At 46.9% G+C, this 27923-nt stretch overlaps 1 pseudogene; it reads right to left on the reverse strand.

The window, feature by feature from the left end:
* On the reverse strand, positions 1 to 27923 carry LOC144769333 (interferon-induced protein with tetratricopeptide repeats 5-like; annotated as a pseudogene).

The raw sequence follows: 27923 nt of genomic DNA on the forward strand, positions 1-27923 counted from the left end.
CTAGATCCCTTGGAGGAGTTGTGAGAGATGCCTGGCCCCTTCTCTTCTGCCATCTCGCTCAAACATATAAATTATTTTTGAGAACTCAGATTTACATTGATTTCCACTCTTTGTTTCAATAAACAATTTGAAGCCCTCTACAAATATGTTGACTGCATCCTTTAGCAAATGTTTCTTATAGAGTAGAAATCGCCCGAAGCGGACAGTAAAAGATTCTTTACGTTTCTCACTGGCATTAGGGAGCTCGCTCTCTATTTATGCAAAGAAAAGTTTTGCAAAGATACAAAGTGGAGCCAATTGAATGGCTCGTTTGTAAGCCTGGATCCCTGCTGCTATAGCATTTTCTGATGCCACTATCTTTTCATTCACAACAATTGAAGAACATGGAACTTCAATGAATATTCTAAATAACTATAAAGACCATCCATCATCCTTCTTTGTTGCTGCTGCTCAGAAAGATAAGTATCTCTCCAACTCCTTCGATATACTTTTGATGTGATGCTTGTATGTATGCCTTTTCCTTAAAGGGAGCTTGGTATAATAACTAATTGGCTTGATATGTGTTTTGATAATGGCCTTTTATTAATGCCATATTGTCTCTTTATTTAATATACCCCTGGTCCTTATTGGCCTTTATTTATAATTCATATTCCCTAATCACGTATTCCCTGGTCGCATTTTTTCATCGCATTGTCAGCCATTTAGCTTCCGGTTCTATTTCAGACCGGAATTCATGTTTTGATTTAAGTTTTCGATCTTACGCGCGAGCAGCATTATTTAAGTTTGCACATTCAAACACGCATACCGCGTTTGTGTAGGACTCACCTCCGAATGAGTTGGGGACCGCTTCACGGAACCCCCCGTGACTGCCTTCCGACTTAGGATGACTTCCCCACCCCCCTCGACGCGTACACAGCATCCAAGGAGGGCCGGGTTAGAGGAATTGCCTTAGCAACGTCCGACGCACGTCGTCTGCGTGTGTGACGGACATTTTAGGGAATTGGGCACTTCCCATTAATGCTCTATTGGACGGCCATTTTACCTCATTGGGGTCGCTGTAATTCCACGAGGGAGATGACAGTTGGCTTGTCTCTCCTCGAGGATACTGCGAACCTGCAACGCTTACTCTTGACTCCATAAAAGACGATCCTGGACAGTATTTACGATTAATATTTCATAAAAATATTATTTCTTCATTAAAAGAATATTAATCGATCCAGGCAATATTTAAATTCAATATTAGTTTAAAACTCGATCCTGGCAATATTTTATAACAGACACCACCCTGGTGCTTGGGATTCTTTATTAAAGCACCATAACTGGAATACTATTATTTAGGATGTCTGAACCTCAGGCTAACATTGAGGGACACCTAGAGGAACTGGTCAGTAAGGCATTTCAAAAAGTCCTGGGATCAATTGATGACACAATCAATAAAAAACTGGAATTATTGATATCCCCGCGCACTTCTACAAGCAGCTATCAAGCGGGAGCAGTTAAGGCTCCAAAGAAATGGGCACCTGGAGGTAAGGGGCGCAAAGACTGTAAAAAGAGCAAACCCTCCTCCGCCCCTTCTCGCCCTCTTGGCGGTGACAAAAATGGTGCCTCGTGAGAAGTTGGCCTGATGTGAAGTGTTCACTATTCTAGTGATCACTATATATCAGTCCAAACAACCCTTATTGATGATTGGTTGTAAGTCAACCTTATAGACCAGCTATCCTAGTAGCATGGATACGAGCAGTCTAAGGCTAAGACTCTAGAGGGCGTGTTAAGCCAGCTGTTTTACCATCACATTACCCCTTGAACACCCAGTGAAAGGACACCACACAAGTGTTATGAAAATAAACAGTGTATTTATTAGAATCACAACAACCCTGTACTCTTTATGAGGACAGGGTGCTAGGCACACAACAAAACTCTTACGAAAATACTTAAGTTAGCACGTTATACACAAATGCCCGAGGGGCACGAAAAACCATATACTTTAAAAGTGGAATGCGAAATTACTAGCAGGTAAGTACAGTACTAATAGGCTTTGGAATCGCTAGGACTTGACTATAGAATCGTTAGATTACTTCTAGGAGACCTAGGGGACTCGGGTGCAGAGTGTGCACTCTCACGCGGGATGCGGGACAAAGTCTATGGGAGCTAGTAAAGGCAAAGTTAGTGTTCACGGGCGAACCCGACCTGGTAGGAAGAAAACGACAGTGGATCCTGACCCTAGGATAGTGAGGCTATGCTGGGACACCAAAGTGCCGAAGTTACCTAGCCCAGGGGCTGCAGCTGCATAGGTCTGAAAAGACGTCGGGGATCTCGTTGCCGGACCAGGAGCCTGGAAGAAGGAAGTTGCTGGCAGGCGACCAGTGAAGGAAAGTTCGTTGGATCCAAGCCTGGATCGAGGAAGAAGAAAACCTGAAAGCAGAGGGGACCAAGTTCTTGAATCACTAGCCAGTGATTAAGTGGGCACCAGGATGGCACCGGGCGAAGTCACCGCAGTCAGGTGAGTGGGCGCTGCTGGGCTCTGCAGTCTCTCGGACCAGGAGGCGTTGTCGGCGACCAGGATGGAGGTGCGAGCTGTCCCACGAAGGTTCTTGCTGTCGACGTCGCTGGACCCAGGATTGGGCAACAAGTCTTGGCAAATGCAAGGCCCACGCGGTGGACCTAAAATGGCGTCTTGGGCGGACCAGGAGGGTCCAGGGTACTTCTCCGATGGAGGGAAGCAAGGGCCAGTCTGGAGCAACCAGACTAGCAGCAGAAATGTCGTCGGGCGTCGTCGGGAAGGCCACAAGCCAGCGGGCTAGTAGCCAAACAACGCGGTGAGCAGCCAAAAGCAGAAGGGCCCCACGCAGATCGTGGAGATGCTGGGGGGCTGCACTTCGGTGCTGGAGCTGCTCAGGGTCGGGGCTTCTCGGACCCCAAAGCACTCACCAGGAATTCACTCGGCGGGCTTGCTGGAAAGAAGTCGTGCAGTCTTGCAGATGGCCGGTCCCTTGAGGTCTCGTCGCACCCACGGTTCTCAGCTGGGCTGTAGAGGTGGGTAGAGGTCAGAGGTGCCAGGGAAGCCGGTTCTCGTCGAGCTGGGCAGTCGGATTCCGGAGGAAGGACTTGCAGCAGACCGCAGTGTTCTTAGATGGTGCCTGCGGATGCAGGGTGACTACTCCTTAGTCATAAGGGAGAAATCTTAGGAAGAAGTCTTGAGTTCCTTTCGTGGAAAGTAGTTTCAGGATTCAAAGATGATCTGATTTGGAAGGGGGCCAGTTCCTACCTTTATCCTGTAAAAAGGGGCTGGCACGCGACTAAGTCCTGCCCTATGGGTGGGACTAGGAGGGGGGTGGTTACACCCACTTCCTTGGCGGGCTTTTCCCCAGCACAGGGTCTGGAGTGACCCTGGAACTGGTTCCAGCCAGCCTATGCACAGTGAGCACCGGGGTGCCACGTGCAGTCACCTTCCTCTAAAGCCCTGCCTACCTACAATACACAAAACCCTGTCTGGGACGGTGCTGGCACCGCCCCTGGCAGGAAACCCTTTGTCCTTATCTCCTGCTCTGGGAGGACTCCCAGCAGCAGGAGGGCAGACTTGTGTCTCGGTGGCAGCATCCATTTTGTGGAGCTGAGGCTCTGTTTGACTTTAACCGGGGTTATAGGTTACATGCATGTCGTGTCCCTCTAGAAGGGTGGAATGCTAACCCCGTCGCCAGAATTGGCGAGGGGTTAGTATTCCAATTCGTATGACACCTTACTCGACATGTTTTGATAAAGCGATACCAGAGTTGGCATTTAACCGCGAGGATTATAATGCACTTAAGAGTATATGGTATGCGATATCATGGAAACGGCTAAGGGATGGGTCCCGAAAGCCGCAGACAGGCTCAGCTCATGCCAGAGCACCATCTCACACGATTCCAAGCACTCTGCCTTCAGGATTGTTAAGGCCTGCCATAGGAGTGACTGATAGGAGATCTGTGTGTCCATTTTAGGGTTAGATATAGGTATACTATATCTAAAGCAAAGGGTGAGTACACCACCTTGCCCCAGCTGTCGTGCAGCCAGTTGTGTCAGTTTTAGTTAGTCAATCCAGGGGTGGCATAATACATGCTTCAGCCCCTGGGAGACTTCTGGGTGCACCTCAGCCCTGGGTACAGGGACTTGGAGAGGGCCCAGTGCCAATTCAGTACCTGAGTACAATTTGGATAGAGAGAACAGCTAGGCTGTGGGTCTGATTAGCAGGCCCACAGCCAGGGAAAGTCGTAAACCAGTGCAGCAAAAAGCAAAAATCTGGGTGATCATAGGATTGCAGACCCTACTCTCCTACATGACCCCCCCCCAAACTTTGGGACAATAAACTAACCTTGACCAGGTGAGTCTTCTTGCTCTAAGTGGAAATACCTGGAGAGCCCATCAGCATTGCTGTGATCAGTACCAGGTCTATGCTCCACTGTAAAATCCATCCCCTGTAGGGAAATGGACCACCTAAGCAGTTTGGGGTTTTCACCCTTCATCTGATTTAGCCACAAGAGGGGCTTATGGTCTGTCTGAATGGTGAAGTGAGTGCCAAACAAGTAGGCCCTCAGCTTCTTCAGGGCCCAGACCACAGCAAAGGCCTCCCTCTCAATAGCTGACCAATTTTTCTCTCTGGGTGTCAACCTCCTACTAATGAAAGCAATAGGCTGATCATTACCATCAAAATTCAGTTGAGACAGAACAGCCCCCACACCCAACTCAGAAGCATCTGTTTGGACAATGAATGGCTTGGAGTAATCTGGACTCTTTAGGATAGGTGCTGTGCACATGGCCTGCTTTAGGTCATTGAATGCTTTCTGACAGCTTGCTGTCCACTGAACTTTCTTTGGCATCTTTTTGCTTGTCAGGTCATTAAGAGGGGTCACTATGGACCCATAATTTCTGACAAACTTCCTATAGTACCCAGTCAGGCCCAAGAAAGCTCGAACCTGAGTCTGGGTGATTGGAGGAGTCCAGTCCTTGATGGCCTGTATCTTACTCTCCAGTGGCTGAACCTGGCCTCCACCTACAAGGTGGCCCAGGTATACAACCTGTGTCTGCCCTATCTGGCACTTTGTGGCCTTGATAGTGAGGCCTGCCTTTTGCAGGGCCTCTAACACTTTCCTCAGGTGGACCAGGTGATCCTCCCAGGTGGAGCTAAAGACAGCAATATCGTCTAGATATGCTGCACAGAAGTCATCCAGCCCAGTGAGGACTTGATTCACCAACCTTTGGAAGGTGGCAGGTGCATTTTTCAGTCCAAAGGGCATTACCACAAATTGATAATGCCCTCCAGGGGTAGAAAATGCTGTCTTGGGTTTGGCCTCCTCAGCTAACCTGATTTGCCAATACCCAGCTGTCAAATCAAATGTACTTAAGAAGTTGGCAGAAGCCAATTTATCTATAAGTTCATCTGCTCTTGGTATTGGGTGGGCATCAGTCTTAGTGACTGCATTGAGGCCTCTGTAGTCTACGCAAAACCTCATCTCTCTCTTACCACCCTGGGTGTGAGGCTTTGGCACTAGAACTACTGGGCTAGCCCAAGGGCTATCTGAGGGCTCAATGACTCCCAGCTCCAACATTTTCTGCACTTCAGTTTTGATGCAGTCTCTAACATGATCAGGCTGTCTGTAGATTTTACTCTTGACAGGCAGACTGTCTCCAGTGTCAACATCATGGGTACACCAATCAGTTTGGCTGGGGGTCAGAGAGAACATATGTCTGTAGGATTGCAGAACTTGCCTGCAATCCTGTTGCTGATGTTCAGTGAGGCTGCCACAAAAGACAACACCATCAACTGATCCATCATCAGGATTCTGAGTGAGCATGTCTGGGAGAGGGTCACTCTCTTCCTCCTGTCCCTCATCTGTGGCCATGAGCAAGCTCATGTCCTTCCTGTCAACATATGCCTTGAGCCTGTTAACATGGAGCACTCTGAGAGGGCCAAGTAGGTAACCTCTCCCTTTTGCTCAATGATGGTGTGGCGCCCAGACCATTTGTCTTTCAGAGCTGCTGGGGCCACTGGCTCCAGCACCCACACCTTCTGTCCTGGCTGGTACACAGTCAGAACAGCCTTTTGGTCATGCCAAGCTTTTTGAAGTTCTTGGCTGGCCTCAAGGTTTTTGGATGCCTTTTCCATGTACTCAGCCATCCTGGAGCGGAGACCAAGTACATAGTCCACTATGTTGGTTGCAGGCTTTTTGAGAGGTCTCTCCCATCCTTCCTTCACCAAACACAGGGGTCCTCTTACAGGATGCCCATACAGAAGCTCAAAAGGGCTGTAGCCAACCCCCTTCTGTGGGACCTCTCTGTAAGCAAACAAGAGGCAGGGGATCAGGACATCCCATCTTCTCCTAAGAGTTTCAGGTAGTCCATGAATCATCCCTTTGAGGGTCCTGTTGAATCTCTCAACAAGCCCATTGCATTGTGGATGATAGGGTGTGGTGAACTTGTAGTTCACACCACACTCTTTCCACATGGCAGTCAGATATCCTGACATGAAGTTTGTACCTCTGTCAGAAACGACCTCCTTTGGAAAACCCACTCTGGAGAACACTCCAACTAGGGCTCTTGCCACCACAGGGGCTGTGGTGGTCCTCAGGGGAATAGCTTCAGGATACCTGGTGGCATGGTCCACCACCACCAGTATAAACTTGTGCCCTGATGCTGTCTGGGGTTCCATTGGACCAACAATGTCAATCCCCACTCTTTCAAAGGGGACCCCCACCACAGGTAGTGGTATGAGGGGGGCCTTTGTTGTGCCACCTGACTTACCACTGGCTTGGCAAGTGACACAGGAGCGACAAAACTCCTTGGTATTCTCATTCATATGGGGCCAGTGAAAGTGTGAGACAAGCCTGTCCCAAGTCTTTGTCTGACCTAAGTGACCTGCAAGGGGAATCTCATGGGCCAAGGTGAGAAGGAAACCTCTCAGAGACAAGGGGATGACCAGCCTCCTGGTTGCACCAGGCTTGGGGTCTCTTGACTCAGAGTACAGGAGTCCATCTTCCCAGTATACCCTGTGGGCACCTATGGCATTCCCTGCAGCCTCAGCAGCAGCCTGCTGTCTGAGGGGTTCAAGGGAAGGGCAGCTCAACTGTTCCTTCCCCAGGTCTGCTCTGGAGGGTCCCCCTGAGCCCAGAAACTCAACTTGATCAAGTTCAAGCTCTTTAGGCTCAGTTTCCCTCAGCTCTTCCAGATCAGCCTCCTCAGAGACTTGATCCTCAACCTGGGGCAAGGGGGAAGGCAAAGCCTTACCCTTACTGCTCTTCTTCTTGGAAGGTGTCTGGTCCATAATTTCAGGATCCAGCACCTGTTCAGTGGGGCATTTTCTGGCCTGTGACCTAGTCACAGCAAGCACATGTGCTGGCAAGCCTAACATTTCCATGTGAGTCCTCTGCTCCACTTCTGACCACTGTGATGACTCCAAATCATTGCCCAACAAACAATCAACTGGGAGGTCTGAACTGACTACAACTTTCTTTTGTCCCTTCACTCCACCCCAGGAGAAAGCCACAATTGCCACACTATGACTAGTAGTGACATTGCTGGCATTGGTCACCAGGAAATCAGTACCTGGCATGATCTGTCCAGGGTCCACAAAGTTAGGTGTCACCATGGTGACACTGGCACAAGTGTCCCTATAGGCCTGAGCCATTTTGCCATTTATCAAAGGTGTCTGCCTGTATTTGCCCAATGTATTGGGACTTATTTCAGGGGACATATCCATATCCCCTGTACAGACAAGGACAGCCTGAGTGAGTGTGCCAACTAAGTTGTCAGACCCCTCAGTACCCAAGGTTAACCCAACTAATGAGGTTCCGTGACGATTTTACTTGTGTTTGTAACATTGTCGTAAATACATAATTTTGGTATCAGTGAACCGCAAATGATCCATTTAGTATATCCTGGTGTTTTCGCTATGCTACGAGCAAGAGCACTCCAGTTACAAACACATTTCTGTTCTACCCGTGGCATCCATCTTAGAACACGGAAGCCATTTTGTATTCCTTGCCCTCACATAGTCAATGGACGCGCAATGACCTCTTTTCCATTTAAGGACACGTAGGCTTTAGCCGGCGATTCACCTTGCAAGGGACACGTGCACCTTAGGCCAGCAACGCTGTGGCAGCATGACTCGGCAAGAACTGCCTCCCCAGCCTGAGGCCAGTCCTGCTATACTGGTTCTTGTGTTCGTTGGCCTGATCATGATTAGGCGGCCGAAGCTGGTAACCGTGCCCATTTACGACCCACAAACATCTCTTATCCTGTCTTTCTATCTTCTACACCTGGCTCTGCTCCTTTCCTTCTGGGCCTTTATTAGGGGGAGGTAACGAAATTTACAATGAGGCGGTCCGGGTCTTGAATGGGAAATTGACATGGGATTATGATGGAATAGTGGGAACCCCTCATTCGTAATGTTTTGACATCAGATACTGTTGACGATTCCTGTGCAACGCCAAATATTTATTGTTCAAGACACGAATGTTTAGAACTGTGGTAACATGTAAAGAATTTGCCCCGAGCAGAATTTTAGTATTTAAGGAGTAACCCTCTTTGTACAAATTGAACAGGCTCCTAGATACTGCCCATGTGTAGTTTCTGTGACTTCTGTGTCCCTGCAGTAATAAACCTTTGGTCTTTGACGCCACCATCGAGAAGCCCGTGTTTCTGTTTGTTTGTGCACCGAGACAGGTTGAACTCCGGGGTCTTCGGGTGTTGTCCCTGACACCTCTGGACGGAACCAAAAAGTCCAGAACTCCAATTGGCGCCCAACGTGGGGCGACGTCATTCGGTACCGGTCCAAAAGCCTGAAGAGTTCGAGGAGCTTCGTGTGAAGATTTCAGAGGGAGGCGCCCCACTTCATCGATCCCGGCATATCGCAAAAGTGGCCCCGACGTTCTCTTCCGCGAGGGTTCCCGTTCAGACGGCTGCAGTGGTCCGTTGCCTTGACCGTCGCCCTGTCTTGGACCCGAGGTGCAGTCCTTAGTACGGCGAGACGTGACGGGTTTCTCCTTGGTGACGTCTTCAGTGCCTCAGTTAAGTATTTTGTGAGGGTTGCTCCTGTTTGGATAATCCTTTTAGTTCTCAGTTCAGTTCAGTTCTGTAAGATTATCACTGGTTATTCTGGTTACGATAATCATTCTGTTCAGTTCAGGTATCGATACATTTATCAGTTCTGGTAGGCCTAAGTTCTTGGTTCGAGTGCGCATCTTTTCTGTTTGTGTCTTGTTTGTTTTGTGTTCCGGATTATAAAATGGTAAGTCGGAAAAATTGTATGTTGTCTTGTTTTAGTTGCAACAGTGATTCCCAGTTGGAGGACTCGTGTTTGGTTCCTCCGATTGGAACTCCCCTTTATGACCTATATTGCAAGTTTGGTGTGGGCCCTATCTCTTATAACGAGGTATGGATCCACTATACAGAGAAAGATGGTGTCCTTAGTTGGCCACTACATGGTAGTTTTGAACCTGAAGTTCTCGATAATCTAGAAAGAAGGTTGTTCAAGAAGAAAGCCCGGCCGGCAATGTTTGATTCTTTCCGTTATTGGCGAAAAGAATCTAAACAGAGAGAAATTAAAAAGTTGAAGAAAGAACAGAAAGAGCAAGAGTTGACTTTAGAACAGTCTGCTAAGCAGCTGCAACTCAACGAGTCTGAGAAAGCGATGGAGGTGGCCAATAGAGAGCGTAATTTAGCGATAGACAAGTGCTATCCTGCTTTGCCATCGAGTACAGCTAAGATAGTAGAGGACCCTGAAAAGGATCCCCTGTTGTCTTACTTGTTACGATCACCCCCACCGTATGCACAGGGTGCTACGGCTCCACCTATACCGAATGTTCAATTACCGGTTGCTGGACAACCTGGTGTCCCTGTTCCCGCTCCCCTGAATCAAGTTCCTGTACCTCCTGTGGTCAATATTAATGTTCCTTTGACAAACCCTCTTCCAGGGTTGCCGGCTTCTTTGCCTATGCCTATGTCGCTCACACCTGCTAGTTCACAAGCTATTTTGCCTACTACTCCTACTGTTCCTAATCTATCTGTTCCAACTGCTACTCTATTTACTGCCTCTGCTAATATTATGACTCCACTTTCTGTTCGTCGGAGAATCACTGATTCTGTCTCTAATATTCTATCTCCCTTCTATAAAACTCTGATTAAGACTCCTACCTCTGACTCTGTGCAGAGACGTAGTCAGCTTCCCAGTACTGAAGAAAGAGGAATATTAGATTCCACTGCTCTTAGATGGGTTTCGAAAGTTGGAAGATATAATGTACAAGATGTATTAGATACATTTATGCAATGGAATGAACCGACACAACGATATGTGTTCGATGAAATGTGTTTCCTTCTACGTGAGGAATTGGAAGAGGATGACCCTGAATCAAATCTAGAAGAATTAATTAATGTTCAGAAAGAGTTTGCTGCAGGTATGATAGTTGGACACAATATAAAGGAAGCGATGGAACTGGTTCTAAGTTATAGGACCGACTCATCCCTTCGTTCCCCGAGAGAGTTAGGGAAACGTAGTACGAAACAAAATCGTCAATACCCAATGAGAGAGGTTCCACCAATTTGGCGTGAAGCTGTGCAAGCTAACGTAAACCTTGGTATTGCAGCCGCTCCGGCCCAATTCCAGAGAGTATGGATACATATTCCATGGAAGCGAGCTGAAGTATTAGCAGTGAAACAGGCTTTGCCAGATCCGCGTAAAAATCCTGCAGGATACTACAAAGAGTTGGCTCAGACAGTTGACGCTTGTGTATTGAATCTGGCTGACATAGATCTGCTATTTGGTAATGTAGTACCACAACCAATTTGGGCTAAAATTCGTAAAGAGAATCATCCAGTTGCCCTAGGTGGTGACTGGGCAGCTATAATTGCAGCGGATGGTCAACAAATAGGTGGTTCCAAACCAGAACCCCTAATTGCTAATTTGCCTGGTAGAATAATCGATTTAATGAAAACCTTGATGCCAGCATTGCGCGTTAACTGGGACAAATTGTCCGCGTGCAAACAAAAGAAAGACGAAAGCGTCTCCGACTTTTTCACAAGATTCGAGGAGACTTTCGTGGATCATAGTGGTCAGGATATGAGCACAGAAGGAGGCCAGAGATTATTTGTTGATAAATTTGTGCACAATCTGTTGCCAGAACTTAGTGGTAAATTAAAGAATTCTGAAAGTGCGTGGGCTGTCTCTACGACTGCGCAAATACTTGCTACTGCCCAGTACTATGAAAATAGGGACAAAGAGGAGAAAGAAAAATCAGATAAAAAGACGAAAGATTTAAAAACTAAAGTACTTTTACAGCAAGCTTATCCGCCTCGCACGAATCAGACTAATATACAGCAAGGGCCATATCAAAGAACGGATTATAATTTTCAAAGGCCACAATACCAATGGAATCAATGTGCTTATTGCAAAGTGGAAGGTCATTACAAAAATGAGTGTCCAGTTCGGGCACAAAATAATGCTGCGCCAGCTCAGAGAGGTCGTGGTAGTTCTATGCAAAATTCTAGAGGTCGAGGAAGAGGTGCTATGCCTCCGCAGACGAGTGATCGCCCTTCTAATTATTTCGACCAGCGAAATGGACAATCTGCCCAACAGAATAGGTCTCCACAGTATCATGTTGAAGACTATTATGAAGCTAGTGAGGAAGTTCAGCAAAGTGAATACTAGGACAGCCATGGACAAAGAGAGGGAGTAGTATCAGTTCCAGTAGATCAGAGTGGGCCTTATGTCGCAGTAGCAACATCAGGTATAGTCGGACCGTTTCTGTTGGATACTGGTGCAGCAAAAAGTTCTATCATACATGCGAAACTCCCTGGCGCACCTTTGTCTGGCTCAACAAACGTTTCAGTAGGTTTTTCGGGCGCCCCTGTTCATAACCCTGTTTCTGGTCCTTTGTCTATTTCTGTTGGACCCTGTCAATTGAAAGCACCCCTGATTTTGACGACAGGTTGTAACGAAAATCTGCTTGGTTTAGACTTGTTAAAACGCCTGTACGCGACATTGTACTGTTCTCCAGCAGGAGTACAGCTTACGTTGGGTAAAAGAATAATCTCTCCGATGTACTTGTCGATGGATGCGCTCCCACCAGAGCTGCGTTCACTCCCTGATACTCTTTGGGCGACTGGTCCTAATGATGTAGGTCTATTGGAAATTCCACCCTATGTAGTAACTTTGAAAGCAAATGTCAAACTTCCACGAATTCCACAATACACGATCTCTAGTGAAGGTGAGCGTGCGCTCCTACTGATAGTGCAAGATCTGATTGAGAAAGACGTTATAGAAGAAACTAGAGGTAATGTCTGTAATAGTCCTGTACTGCCTATTTTGAAACGAACTGACCCTACAAAACCTCCAGTATATAGGTTTGTAATTGATCTCAGAGAGGTTAATAAAATTGTGATTCCACAGTTTCCTGTGGTTCCAGACATTACTGCATTGTTAACGTTGATTCCTGCTACAGCAGCATGGTTTTCGGTTGTCGACTTGAAAAATGCCTTTTTCAGCATTCCGATAGCCGAAGAAAGCAGAGATATCTTCGGTTTCTCTCTAGGAGGACGAAGCTTCAGGTTTAAACGCGCTCCACAAGGCTATTGTGAAAGCCCATCCATTTACAGTCAAGCATTAAAAAGCCAGTTAGATTCCTTCGTACTTCCTCTTGGTTCTGCTTTAATACAATATGTTGATGATCTTCTAGTGGCTGCCGATGACAAGGAAACTTGCAAAACAGCTACAATTTCTTTATTGCATCACTTGTCAGATTTGAATCACAAGGTGTCACCTTCAAAAATGCAATACTGCTGCCAAGAAGTGACCTACCTAGGTCATCTCTTGTCAAAGGAGGGAAGGAAGTTGACCCCAGAGAGAATAAAGGCAATTACACAGATGAATGTTCCTAGCACGCAGAGAGAAGTACGTGCCTTTTTAGGTATTACCTCATATTGTAGGCAATGGATCCCAAATTTTTCTCTTTTAGCAAAACCATTGGTAGCTTTGACTGGGAAAAATGTTCCGAGTCCAGTACCATGGTCTGCTGAATGTCAGCAGAGTTTTTCTGAGTTACGAAATGCACTGTGTTCAGCTCCTGTATTGGGTACACCCGACTACAGTAAGCCATTCACGCTCTATGTCCACGAGAGAGAAGGTTGTGCATTGAGTGTTTTGACACAGAAATTTGGCGATAAACAACGCCCTTGTGCGTATTTTTCATCAACGTTAGATCCGGTAGCCAGAGCATTGCCTAGTTGCTTGAGAGCTGCAGCCGCAGCTGCAGCCTCCATTCGACAATCTGCTGGTTTAGTAATGAACAACATGCTAGTGGTTATGGTTCCTCATGCTGTGGATACACTCATGAACCGAACCAAGACGCAGCACCTTACCAGTGCTAGATTATCAGGTTATGAACTGACACTGTTAGCTAGTCACATTCAGATCAAAAGATGCAATGTATTGAATCCAGCAACATTGTTGCCGACTAGCCAAGAGTCGAGTGATTCCGAACCACACGACTGTTATTTTAAAACTGAGGAAGAAACAAAAGGACGAATTGATCTAAAAGACACTCCGTTATCAGATCCAGATGGAACGTTGTATGTTGACGGGTCTTGCTTCAAATTAGAGAATGGTGATGTGACTGCTGCTTATGCAGTAACGACTTTGAGTACGATTGTGGAGACTGCAAGAGTGAGTCAGAATTCTGCCCAGGCTGCAGAATTGATCGCGCTGACAAGAGCGTGCGTTTTAGCTAAGGGAAAGAGAGTGAATGTGTTCACAGATAGTCAGTACGCGTTCGGCGTGGCCCATGGTTTTGGCCGTTTGTGGAAAGAGAGAGGTTTCATTACGTCCCATGGGACTAAGATTCAACATGGCCAGCTAGTTAATGACTTGTTGGAATCTCTAACCTTGCCGACTGAAGTTGCGATTGTGAAATGCAGTGCTCATAAAGCAATCACGGATGATGTTGGTCGTGGGAATGCTTTTGCCGATGAGACTGCAAAACAGACAGCTAGAAATATGATGAGTAGAATGTATGTTGCAACGACTGCAAGATGGATTTCTGAGTCTGGAATGTGTGAAGACACAGTGGAAAGCGTGAAAGAAATTCAGAAAGAGGCGACTGAGGAGGAAAAGCTTGCATGGAAAGAGAGCACGGGTAAATTGGACTCGAGTGGGTGTTGGATTGACTTTTCGGAACAACAGCGTTGGATGTTGCCTGATGCGTATGTGCTTGCAGTAGTAACGATGGCACATGGAACAGCACACATCAGTTCAAAAGGGATTTGTAAGATGTTGGCTCCGGTCTGGAAGAATGATGGGATTAGTAAGTGTGCAGAGAGAGTGGTGAGAAATTGTATGGTATGCTTGATGCATAATCCTGGCAAGGGAATCCCCACACCTGCAGGTCATTTCACTCCTCCCTCCTGCCCCTTCGAAGTGATCCAGCTAGACTTCATTCACATGGATCGTTGTAATAATCTGAAATACGTCCTAGTGGTAGTTTGTGCTTTCTCCAGATGGATCGAAGCATACCCGCTAAAGGACAATACTGCCTTATCCACTGCCAAAATTCTTCTTAAAGAATACTTCCCCAGATACGGAATGCCACGGATTGTATGGTCAGATAACGGAAGTGAGTTCGTAGGGAAAGTTATGCAGAGTGTGTGTGCCGGCCTAGGGATTAGACAGAAGTTTCATAGTGCGAATCATCCCCAGTCCGCGGGTTTAGTCGAGGGTTACAATGGCACCCTTAAACTGAAACTTGCTAAGATACAAGCATCCACGGGTTTGTCCTGGCCAGACGCATTGCCTTTGGCTTTGCTATCAACAAGAGCAACTGTACATTCTAGAGTAGGGCTTAGTCCATATGAAATAGTTTTTGGTCGTCCTGCAAATGTTTGGGGGTACCTAGACCAAAAGAATTCAAACAGCTGGAATACCCAATGTTAATTGATTACCTTTTCGACTTGACTGCTAAATTGAGTCTTATTCACCAACAGGTTTTCGATGCATTGCCAAAGCCACCGGAGAGTCCAGGCCATCAGCTGAAACCAGGTGACCAGGTGGTCATTAGAAATTTTGCAAGAACGAAAAATCTTCAGCCCAGATTCATTGGCCCTTTTCAAGTCCTACTAGCAACGAGAACTGCTATTCGTGTGGCCGGAAGGAAGAACTGGATCCATACGACACATGTCAAACGTGTGCCTCTGCCACTTCCTTACGACAACTGGGTAAAGAAAGGAATCGGTGCCTCTGAAACGGAACAAGTCCCCAGGTTCATACCTTTCAGCGATGCAGAACTGATCACGGATTCACCAAATTCTGACTCTCCTCCTGAAACTGCTCTTTTGAACCCTGAACATTTGTCATCCACACCCAACGAACATTTGCCATCTGCACCAAAAGAACATTTGTCATCTGAAAACGTGAACATTGCAACGTCGGCTGAAAATACATTGTTTCCAGACCAGACAGCCCCTGCAAAACTGAGATACAACTTGCGACCTCGCAATATGGACAAATAAAGCAGGAAACTGCCTATTTTCAGATTTGAATTTTCTATACATTGCCTCCAGCCAGGAAGTTTGCTAATACTTTGTATTGTTTCTTTTTGTTTTAAAATTGCCTTGCCGTCTGGGTAGCCGTAGGGTCGTGGCTGTGTGCCTAGTTGAATCTGCGGGGGTCAGACACAAGGTCGATCTTTCTGTTAGTTCTGGGAACTCCCAGGGCTGATAGAGGCATTTTCATCTACGTACACATCATCAGTGGTCGCGAACGGTCGTAGAAGATGGAGCTTCCTGAGCTGCAACGAGAAAATGTAATTTATGTTCGCAGAAATAGACTGTACAGAATACTTCACAGCAAATGCTTTCTAATGCAATGTGCAGTTACATTTTCAATTGTTTTGATAACGTTGGTGGGTGGAATCGTCTTTGGTGTACATTTGATTTTTATGCCAGTAACTACAGTACCTCCCCTTGATCCTACTACTTCTACGGTTTCTTCTATGCATTCTTTTCACTCATTTCCTGAACACGAACAAGCTCGACGCTCAGAATTCATTAACAATACATTTGTACAGCTCTTGCATCAACACCAACTGGTAGTTAATACTACAGACTGCTGGGTGTGCGGCTTGATACCTCACACTATGGATAAAGGCATTCCCTATCTAGTCTTGCCTTTTAGCTACAATGGATCATTTCAGGCCTTTCAGACCATTTTTTCATATGCCCTTGAGACCTATCCTCCGCGTCCACCACGGTCCACTAAATACAACTCAGCCAACAAAGCTTTAGTCCAGGGAATTATTGACATGATTAAAGACGTCAATAATACTCCATTTTACCCTAGAGATGAATTACGGGTGTATTTGAGTTGGAACTCTACCGAGTATCGCCTTAGTTTGGGAGAAAGCAAGCGTAAAAGCTCCACTTCAGTTTGGGTCGTGCCTCACCGAGGTCAGGTCTGTTTACAAGGAAATGGGAGAAATCTGAGAGCTCAGCTAGGGAGGAGTGAGTGCGTTGAGACTTACGTATTTCCGTCTAACTCCTCCCCTGCCTTCCTGACTGCTAGGGGTACCTACTTCATCTGTCAGGACAGAGCATATACATGGCTGCCTGCTGACTTTTCAGGTTCATGTTATATTGCTCGATTGTTACCTCCGACATACACTGCTTCTTCAGATTATCACAAGACCAGAGTAGCAAGAGGTGTCTTCAGCAAGGAAGATACCGCTGGTCAGGAAGCTGGAGACTTCTTCAAAGGTTTCCTTCCGTTTTGGGGGCCTATGGCCAATAGTAGAAATCTACGTCAACTAACACGGGTAGTTGAATCTACTATTACAGAAACTGTTGGTGCCCTTAGTAACTTAACAGCTGAGCTTCAGGCGGATCGTCTCATGACGTTGCAGAACCGAATGGTTCTAGACGTAATACTTGCAGATCGAGGTGGGGTATGCAGAATGATCCAATCGAGCTGCTGTGTCTTTATTCCAAATAATGCTCCAACAGTCTATGAAGCGATCTCTAAGCTACACAAGATTTCCGACTCTATACACGTAGATAAGGGAAACTGGTCCTTCATGGAGTGGTTTTGGACTCTGGTATCAGCATGGGGATGGAAGGTTCTGATGGTCATTGGTGCCATCCTAGTATTTCTGTTCTCGTGCTGCCTTATCATCCAATGTGGTCCCGCTTTGTGTAGTCTCTGTGCTGCAACCTGTTTCAGAAAACCACCTGCATTTGGAGAAAAGGTACGAGACAAGATGATGGTGCAACAACATGTCACTGACCTAATGAGCATAGAATTAGACTCTGACTCTGACATAGACTGAGTAATTGCCTATGTAAGGGCAAAAGGAGGGTCTGAGGTTCCGTGACGATTTTACTCGTGTTTGTAACATTGTCGTAAATACATAATTTTGGTATCAGTGAACCGCAAATGATCCATTTAGTATATCCTGGTGTTTTCGCTATGCTACGAGCAAGAGCACTCCAGTTACAAACACATTTCTGTTCTACCCGTGGCATCCATCTTAGAACACGGAAGCCATTTTGTATTCCTTGCCCTCACATAGTCAATGGACGCGCAATGACCTCTTTTCCATTTAAGGACACGTAGGCTTTAGCCGGCGATTCACCTTGCAAGGGACACGTGCACCTTAGGCCAGCAACGCTGTGGCAGCATGACTCGGCAAGAACTGCCTCCCCAGCCTGAGGCCAGTCCTGCTATACTGGTTCTTGTGTTCGTTGGCCTGATCATGATTAGGCGGCCGAAGCTGGTAACCGTGCCCATTTACGACCCACAAACATCTCTTATCCTGTCTTTCTATCTTCTACACCTGGCTCTGCTCCTTTCCTTCTGGGCCTTTATTAGGGGGAGGTAACGAAATTTACAATGAGGCGGTCCGGGTCTTGAATGGGAAATTGACATGGGATTATGATGGAATAGTGGGAACCCCTCATTCGTAATGTTTTGACATCAGATACTGTTGACGATTCCTGTGCAACGCCAAATATTTATTGTTCAAGACACGAATGTTTAGAACTGTGGTAACATGTAAAGAATTTGCCCCGAGCAGAATATTTAGTATTTAAGGAGTAACCCTCTTTGTACAAATTGAACAGGCTCCTAGATACTGCCCATGTGTAGTTTCTGTGACTTCTGTGTCCCTGCAGTAATAAACCTTTGGTCTTTGACGCCACCATCGAGAAGCCCGTGTTTCTGTTTGTTTGTGCACCGAGACAGGTTGAACTCCGGGGTCTTCGGGTGTTGTCCCTGACACCTCTGGACGGAACCAAAAAGTCCAGAACTCCACTAATGCCTTGGGAGGTACACTACCACTACTGACTGTACTAGGGGGTGCAGTTGCCTTAGGGGCTGTAGTGGCAGGAGTTTGTCCTCCTCTTTTGGTGCACTCACTAAACCAGTGAGATTTACTTTTACAGTACTGGCACCACCTTTTTGACTGGCCTTCTTGAGTCTTCTTCTTCTGGGAAGCCTGACCCCCACCCTCTTTGGTTTGTTGGGGACCTGGTGAAGACTTCTGGTCATTTTGCTCATTCTTAACATTACCCTTCTGGTCTGCTTTCTTCTGACCACCCTGGTTCTGGTTCTGGTTCTGCTTGATCCTTGTCCTGACCCATTTGTCTGCCTTCTTTTCCAATTCTTGGGGAGAGGTCAGATCTGAATCAACAAGGTGCTGGTGCAGCAACTGGTTCTGACAATTGTTTAAAATTTGTTCTCTCATCATTAGATTATACAATCCTGTGTAATCTGTAACCTTGCTACCCAGCAACCAGCCCTCCAAAGCCTTAGTGGCACAATCCACAAAGTCAGACCAGTCCTGAGACTGAGTTTTCTGGGTGTCTCTGAACAGCAACCTGTACTGCTCAGTGGTTAAACCAAACCCATCAACCAGTGTATTCTTCAGGACCTGGTAATTGTTAGCATCCTCCACTCTTGTAGTGAGGAGCTTATCTCTACCTTTACCATCAAAGGAGAGCCACAGTATAGCTGCCCACTGACTCTGGGGAATGCACTGCACAGTGCAGGCCCTCTCCAGAGCAGCCATCCATTTCTGGATATCATCCCCTTGCTTAAAGGGGGGCACTATTTTAGTCAGGTGTTTAGTATCTAAACCCTTCTCTCTATCTCTTGGGAGATTGCTGCCACCAGTGGGTGCTAACCCACTCATCTGCTGCTCTCTAGCAAAGGCAAGCTTCTCTTTGGCCAGGGCAAGTTCTTCCCTTTCAATCCTCAGTTCAGCTTGTCTCATCCTAGCTTCATGCTCCCTTCTCTGAGGGGAAGTAAATCTCCTCTGTGGAGGATTCCTTCTCCCCTGAGAAGAGGCATTAGAGTGCAGAGATCTATTGGAGTCCCTAGAAAGAGATCTATCTCTCCTAACTCCAAGGTTAGGCCCACTTCGGGTTAGTACTGGGGGTCCCCCAGATCCTAGCCCAAGTAAGTCTAAGTTGGTCCTAGTTAGCCTTCTGACTACCTCAAGACCTTTGTCTACCTCATCCCCAGAGAGTTCCTCCTGATCCCCCTCCTCAACTGCTGAATCAGTGTTGGGGAGGTCTGGATCCCCAGAGGTTCCCTCTAAGGCTGGCATGTTCTCATGTAACTGAGAAAGCTTTCTGGCATCATACGTCTCTAAGAGACCTATCAGAAAGGGAATGGTGGGGTTAGACCCCTGCTTCAGTTTTCTGGAGACACAGATCTGTCTCATCTCCTGGAAACTGAGAGCTGCATATCTTGAAGTGACCTGTGGAGGGTCAACACTGACCAGGGGAGTCTCAGTAGAATCTCCCTGGGTAGACATGCTTTTCTAGTGAGGTGTAAGTGGTGCACTTACCTACACTATATGTTTGCCTACTGATCCCTTGCTAGAGTTGTAGTTTAGGGTGTGCTAAGCCCTAGGAGCTACAACAGCTGGTTCAGTAGAACTCAGAGTATTCTAAGCTAAGTTATATGTACCTTTAGTACTTATGTGATCTTTCACAAGATATTCTTAGGGCATGTGTGGTAAAACAACAGCAAGCTCAAATCCCAACCGCTGCTCACCAATGTGAGAAGTTGGCCTGATGTGCAGTGTTCACTATTCTAGTGATCACTATATATCAGTCCAAACAACCCTTATTGATGATTGGTTGTAAGTCAACCTTATAGACCAGCTATCCTAGTAGCATGGATACGAGCAGTCTAAGGCTAAGACTCTAGAGGGCGTGTTAAGCCAGCTGTTTTACCATCACATTACCCCTTGAACACCCAGTGAAAGGACACCACACAAGTGTTATGAAAATAAACAGTGTATTTATTAGAATCACAACAACCCTGTACTCTTTATGAGGACAGGGTGCTAGGCACACAACAAAACTCTTACGAAAATACTTAAGTTAGCACGTTATACACAAATGCCCGAGGGGCACGAAAAACCATATACTTTAAAAGTGGAATGCGAAATTACTAGCAGGTAAGTACAGTACTAATAGGCTTTGGAATCGCTAGGACTTGACTATAGAATCGTTAGATTACTTCTAGGAGACCTAGGGGACTCGGGTGCAGAGTGTGCACTCTCATGCGGGATGCGGGACAAAGTCTATGGGAGCTAGTAAAGGCAAAGTTAGTGTTCACGGGCGAACCCGACCTGGTAGGAAGAAAACGACAGTGGATCCTGACCCTAGGATAGTGAGGCTATGCTGGGACACCGAAGTGCCGAAGTTACCTAGCCCAGGGGCTGCAGCTGCATAGGTCTGAAAAGACGTCGGGGATCTCGTTGCCGGACCAGGAGCCTGGAAGAAGGAAGTTGCTGGCAGGCGACCAGTGAAGGAAAGTTCGTTGGATCCAAGCCTGGATCGAGGAAGAAGAAAACCTGAAAGCAGAGGGGACCAAGTTCTTGAATCACTAGCCAGTGATTAAGTGGGCACCAGGATGGCACCGGGCGAAGTCACCGCAGTCAGGTGAGTGGGCGCTGCTGGGCTCTGCAGTCTCTCGGACCAGGAGGCGTTGTCGGCGACCAGGATGGAGGTGCGAGCTGTCCCACGAAGGTTCTTGCTGTCGACGTCGCTGGACCCAGGATTGGGCAACAAGTCTTGGCAAATGCAAGGCCCACGCGGTGGACCTAAAATGGCGTCTTGGGCGGACCAGGAGGGTCCAGGGTACTTCTCCGATGGAGGGAAGCAAGGGCCAGTCTGGAGCAACCAGACTAGCAGCAGAAATGTCGTCGGGCGTCGTCGGGAAGGCCACAAGCCAGCGGGCTAGTAGCCAAACAACGCGGTGAGCAGCCAAAAGCAGAAGGGCCCCACGCAGATCGTGGAGATGCTGGGGGGCTGCACTTCGGTGCTGGAGCTGCTCAGGGTCGGGGCTTCTCGGACCCCAAAGCACTCACCAGGAATTCACTCGGCGGGCTTGCTGGAAAGAAGTCGTGCAGTCTTGCAGATGGCCGGTCCCTTGAGGTCTCGTCGCACCCACGGTTCTCAGCTGGGCTGTAGAGGTGGGTAGAGGTCAGAGGTGCCAGGGAAGCCGGTTCTCGTCGAGCTGGGCAGTCGGATTCCGGAGGAAGGACTTGCAGCAGACCGCAGTGTTCTTAGATGGTGCCTGCGGATGCAGGGTGACTACTCCTTAGTCACAAGGGAGAAATCTTAGGAAGAAGTCTTGAGTTCCTTTCGTGGAAAGTAGTTTCAGGATTCAAAGATGATCTGATTTGGAAGGGGGCCAGTTCCTACCTTTATCCTGTAAAAAGGGGCTGGCACGCGACTAAGTCCTGCCCTATGGGTGGGACTAGGAGGGGGGTGGTTACACCCACTTCCTTGGCAGGCTTTTCCCCAGCACAGGGTCTGGAGTGACCCTGGAACTGGTTCCAGCCAGCCTATGCACAGTGAGCACCGGGGTGCCACGTGCAGTCACCTTCCTCTAAAGCCCTGCCTACCTACAATACACAAAACCCTGTCTGGGACGGTGCTGGCACCGCCCCTGGCAGGAAACCCTTTGTCCTTATCTCCTGCTCTGGGAGGACTCCCAGCAGCAGGAGGGCAGACTTGTGTCTCGGTGGCAGCATCCATTTTGTGGAGCTGAGGCTCTGTTTGACTTTAACCGGGGTTATAGGTTACATGCATGTCGTGTCCCTCTAGAAGGGTGGAATGCTAACCCCGTCGCCAGAATTGGCGAGGGGTTAGTATTCCAATTCGTATGACACCTTACTCGACATGTTTTGATAAAGCGATACCAGAGTTGGCATTTAACCGCGAGGATTATAATGCACTTAAGAGTATATGGTATGCGATATCATGGAAACGGCTAAGGGATGGGTCCCGAAAGCCGCAGACAGGCTCAGCTCATGCCAGAGCACCATCTCACACGATTCCAAGCACTCTGCCTTCAGGATTGTTAAGGCCTGCCATAGGAGTGACTGATAGGAGATCTGTGTGTCCATTTTAGGGTTAGATATAGGTATACTATATCTAAAGCAAAGGGTGAGTACACCACCTTGCCCCAGCTGTCGTGCAGCCAGTTGTGTCAGTTTTAGTTAGTCAATCCAGGGGTGGCATAATACATGCTTCAGCCCCTGGGAGACTTCTGGGTGCACCTCAGCCCTGGGTACAGGGACTTGGAGAGGGCCCAGTGCCAATTCAGTACCTGAGTACAATTTGGATAGAGAGAACAGCTAGGCTGTGGGTCTGATTAGCAGGCCCACAGCCAGGGAAAGTCGTAAACCAGTGCAGCAAAAAGCAAAAATCTGGGTGATCATAGGATTGCAGACCCTACTCTCCTACACTCGGGCACCACATGTGGGCAAGATGAAGGCCCAGAGCCCCCTATTGATAGTCCTAGTGATACTAGCTCAGAGGCGGAGATTACCTATCATACTCCTCCGACTTTAATACTGATGAAGAGGCGCAAGGAAGGGGAACGGGTAGCTCAGAAGGGGCATCCAAGGCCCCAGACAAAAGTATGGGTATGTTGGACCCCTTTGGTAACCTCATGTTTGACCCCATGATGATTAGACAACCCTTGTCCCCAGAATGGACACCCTCCCAACATGTAGGATATTACCTTTCCTTCTGGTTACGAAGGGAAAAAACCCAAGAGGTCAGGGCTAGGCTTCGCTCTGAGTGTCCCAGACCATCCCTCCCTAACAAGGTAGCTGCGACGCCTGAGCTTGACCCCAAAGTAGTAGCCTTCATATCCAAGACTTCACGGGACCCAAGAAAGGGGATAGACAAAGGCTTGAGGTCCTGTCAGGACCGCCTACTCGACACGGTGGGTCCCATAACAAAGATTTTTGAGATGGAAGATTCAGCCTATCTGGAGGACTGCCAGGTCGACCCAAAGGAACTCAGGGAGTGGGTCCAAAGGGCCATATGCATTATCGGCAATGCTAAAACAGACTTATCCATAGAAAGAAGGAAAGGGGTCCTATTTAAGATTGATCCCAAGTTGATCGAACTGGCAAAGAATGATGGTGGTCAAAACACTCAGGGATTCCTCTTCGGTGAGGAGTTTATAAAAGATATGGCCAGGTATGTCGGCGCTTTCAGTTCTATACAGAAATCCCAGAAGGATATTAAAAAAGTGTTCCAAGATTGTGTTTTTACACGGGCCGGGAGAATACGGGGTCGTTTCCCCGGCCATGGAAACTCAAATACCAGACCCTTCATGTCCCGTGGAGGCGGGAGATTCAACAACAACTCAGGTGGCTTCAGCCAATTCTACTCCCAAAGACAGAGGAACCGTGGTCGTCCCTTCCGAGGTGAACGGAGACAACGCTCTTTCGCTACAGGTAAGAACGTCGTCAGACCCTTCAGATATCCCTCCAAAGGTGGGGGGGAGATTACTCCAATTCGCTGGGAATTGGAATCTGGTGACCAAAGACCCCTGGATTCTCAGTACAGTGACGGGTTACCAGATAGATTTTATCGATACCCCTCTCCAGACAAGACCCCCTCGAGAGATCATCTTTTCCCTCAAAGACAAAGCATTGGTATCTGTAGAGGTTCGAGAACTTCTAAAAAAGGTGCAATTATCAAGAGTACTCGTGTAGGCTTCCTCGGCAATATATTCCTTGTAGAAAAGAAAAACAAGGAACAAAGACCAGTCATAAACCTAAAAGGACTAAATCAATGGGTGGTCTACCAACATTTCACAATGGAAGGAATACATCTATTAAGAGACGTTTTGAGGAAAGGGGACTGGTTGACAAGGTTGGACCTAAAAGATGCTTATCTAACAATACAAATCTGGGAACCCCATCAGAAGTTCCTTCAATTCACATGGGAAGGCCATCTGTACCAGTTTTGCAGCCTCCCTTTCGGCCTGTCTTCCGCCCCCTGGTGCTTCACCAAGGTACTCCGACCCGTCACCGCTTGGCTAAGACAAAGGGGATTGAGACTGATCATATATCTCGACGATATCCTCATAATGGGTCAGTCGAGAGAGACCGTTTTACTTCACACGGATCTTACGATACACCTCTTACAGCACTTAGGCTTCATTATAAATTTGAAAAATCGTGCATAGTTCCATCTCAACAGACACCATTTCTGGGTTTCTTGGTAGACACTGTAAAGGCAGAACTTCGTCTCCCGAGCGACAAAGTAAGGAAAGTGAGGAAGGAACTCAGAAAATTACTGATTCGGGGGAACTTTCCACTGGGGTCCCTAGCCCAAGTCCTGGGTCTTCTTTCATCCACGATTCAAGCGATCTTCCTGGGCCCGTTACATTACCGCGCACACCAAAGACTAAAGGCAAGATTCTTGAGATCCAACCACTCCTACTCCCAATCGATCTCACTAGACCAAGAGTCGAGAGTCGAAATCCTTTGGTGGCTGAAGAATGTGGAGGCATGGAATGGGAGAGCCATTTATAGAGAGGAACCGGATCTGATAATAGAATCAGATGCGAGTTTAGAAGGATGGGGAGTGAGATGTGGAGACTCGTCAACAGGGGGTCGTTGGACTCCTCAAGAGAAGGAATTGCATGTCAACTGCTTGGAATTACTAGCAGGTTCATTTGCGATTCGTTGTTTCACTCAGATTTCAATGAAATGCTGTGTAACTTTACGGATGGACAATGTCTCCGCAGTTCGTTATGTCAGTAAACTGGGAGGTCCTCAATCCAAAGATCTAACAGACTTAGCGAAGGGCCTGTGGGGCTATTGCTTGAACAAAGGTATTTCAGTCGTTGCGGAACACATTCCTGGGTTGAAGAACGAAGTAGCACACTGGTACTCGAGGAATTTCAGAGACTCCAGCAACTGGAGACTGAACAGAGATGTATTCCTAGCCATCCAATCCAGATGGGAACCCTTCAAAACAGACTTGTTTGCAGACCGCTTGAATACTCACCTGAAGAATTTCTTCAGTTGGAGACCGGACCCTCAAGCTCTGAAGGTAGAGGCCTTTCTTCAGGACTGGAGGGGACTAGCACCTTACGCTTTCCCTCCTTTTGTAATGCTACCTCGCCTCCTTCTTCATGCTCGACGTTACAAGCAGAGCATGGTAGTGATAACCCCACTTTGGCGATCCCAGGCTTGGTTTCTAATCATCTTAGAGATGAGCGTGGATTTTCCAATTTTGATACCCTCTTTCAAAGTGATTCTTCTGGATCCAGAGGGTCACATACATCCCCTTGTAGAGCAGGGCCTTCTAACTCTGCCGGCATGGAAGATTTCAGGAGACAATGGAGAATCCCTGGGCTTTCGTCAAATGCTCTCAGACTCATCTCTGAGTCATGGGCATCTGGCACAAGAAAAGCTTATAGACTGGCATGGAACAAATTGGTTCGCTGCTGCATTCAACGATGTTACGATCCCATTTCAATTGATCTAGTCAATGTTATCAATTACCTTTCAGATCTTTTTACTTCAGGTTTGTCTTACAGAACTGTTAACGTTTACAGATCTGCGATCTCAGCTGGTCATTCTCTGATCAACGGAATCTCAGTTGGCCAGAGCCTTCTAACTAAAAAATTATGAGAAGCATGAGGGTTTTAAACCCTCCTTGTCCCAAATATACCACCCTGTGGGACATTACCCTCGTTCTTCGGACTTTATCATCTTGGGGAGACAATTCTTCCCTTTCTCATAAACACATTTCGTTTAAACTTACTGTGTTATTGTGTCTAATATCCTTTAGGAGAACTTCGGAAGTCACAGCTTTAGATATTTCAAGTAGGGCTTTTCAACCCGAAGGGGTTTGCTTTTATCTCAAAAAAAAGAACAAAGACTTTATCCTCCTCTATCTTTTACCCCTTCTTTCCCGGAAATGAAAGACTCTGTGTGGTCAAGTGTTTGAAAGAATACAAAAAAAGAACCAAATACTTAAGATCAAATGAGTCCCAACTACTAATCTCATATAGATCCCCTCATAGAGGTGTCTCTTCTCCAACTTTAGCTAGATGGGTAAAGAATGTCATGCATGAAAGTGGTGTGGATGTATCTATTTTTGGTGCTCATTCCATCAGGGGTGCTTTGGCATCAAAGGCATTCTGCATGGGAGGGGGATTACAAGATATCCTTAAAGCTGCAGATTGGTCTAATGATAGTATGTTTAAATCTTCGTATTTCAGACCAATCCCTAATGTGATTGATAATGTCTTAATGCACTCTAAACTTGCATAATATGGCCTCCGTGTCGTGCCATAAATTTTTTATTTTTCACAGCCTGCTGGGCAGAACATCTGGATTTTATTAAGGACACAGAGGCTAATATTATCCCTCCTCTTTGCCCTCCCTTTATAATTCAAAATTTTACGACATATTATTCTTTTCTTTCAGAATAACATTGTGTTTCTCTTCCGGAGTACATTGTGGAAGTTTCTCTTCAGTTTTTTCTCATGCCTGTTTTTCTTCACGAGGATCTTTCTTCGCAGTCCAACAAGAAGGATGATGGATGGTCTCCAAGGGACTTTATAGTTATTTAGAATATTCATTGAAGTTCCATGTTCTTCAATTGTTGCTACTGAGCAGTGGTAATAAAGGAGATTTGCATAATATTAGCCTCCGTGTCCTTAATAAAATCCAGATTTTCTGCCCAGCAGGCTGTGAAAAATCTAAATTGTCTCTGATAGAAGTAGCCCATGTCTCTAAGAAGAAGAGAATAATCTCCATCCATGGAAATGGTTTGCTCTAGAATGTCACAGATTCTTTCAACCTTTGTGGTATGAAGACGTGTGCCACATTCCTCAGGACCTCAGGATCACGCCTGTTCTGCACCACATTCTCAGAAAGTTCTTGTGCTTGATCAAAGTCTGAATATTTAAGCAGCAGAGCCAGGTAGGCCCTACACTCATAATTGATTGGCTCTTGGTGGGTGATTTCCTTAAGTGTGGAAATATCTTCTTCTCTTTGTTCTGCACCTGCACCCTAGCGTGTGGCCACTGCATACAGTGCAATAGCCAGCCCAGCACAGAATTCCACGTTTTTGGGGTTTTCTGACAATGCCGCCTGGAAACAGGTTGCTGCCCGTTCTCCATATCGAAAACCAATCGCCATTAGGGACCAACCAATCATTCCACTAATCTCAGGAATAGTTGGTGTAGATTGAGAGGGATGAGAAGGAAACTGACTAATTGTGTCAAATTTGTCAAGATATTGCTCTACCATTTCATAGTTGCACAAATGATAGTAGATCCACGTATAGTTACCAAAGATGACCAACTTAGATCATACCAAGTTGGTTTGTTGACCTTCTACCGAAAACTCATCAGCTGTCCTAGGACTTTCAAGGGCCTCCTGGTATCTTCCTTCCCATTGTTGTATATAGGCCTGTAGAGCGTAAATGCTAGAATTGTTGTTGTAAAGCGTGTGTTGAAGTCTGAGGTTGAGACCTTGCTTCACGTGTCCTATATCAATTTTGTCTTGCTCCTCAAGACTCCAGGTGAAGTGACACTGAAGCTTCTCCAGCCGCTCCTTCAAAGACAT

The sequence above is a fragment of the Lissotriton helveticus genome, chromosome 1_1 (assembly GCF_964261635.1).
Source record: "Lissotriton helveticus chromosome 1_1, aLisHel1.1, whole genome shotgun sequence".
NCBI lineage: Eukaryota > Metazoa > Chordata > Amphibia > Caudata > Salamandridae > Lissotriton > Lissotriton helveticus.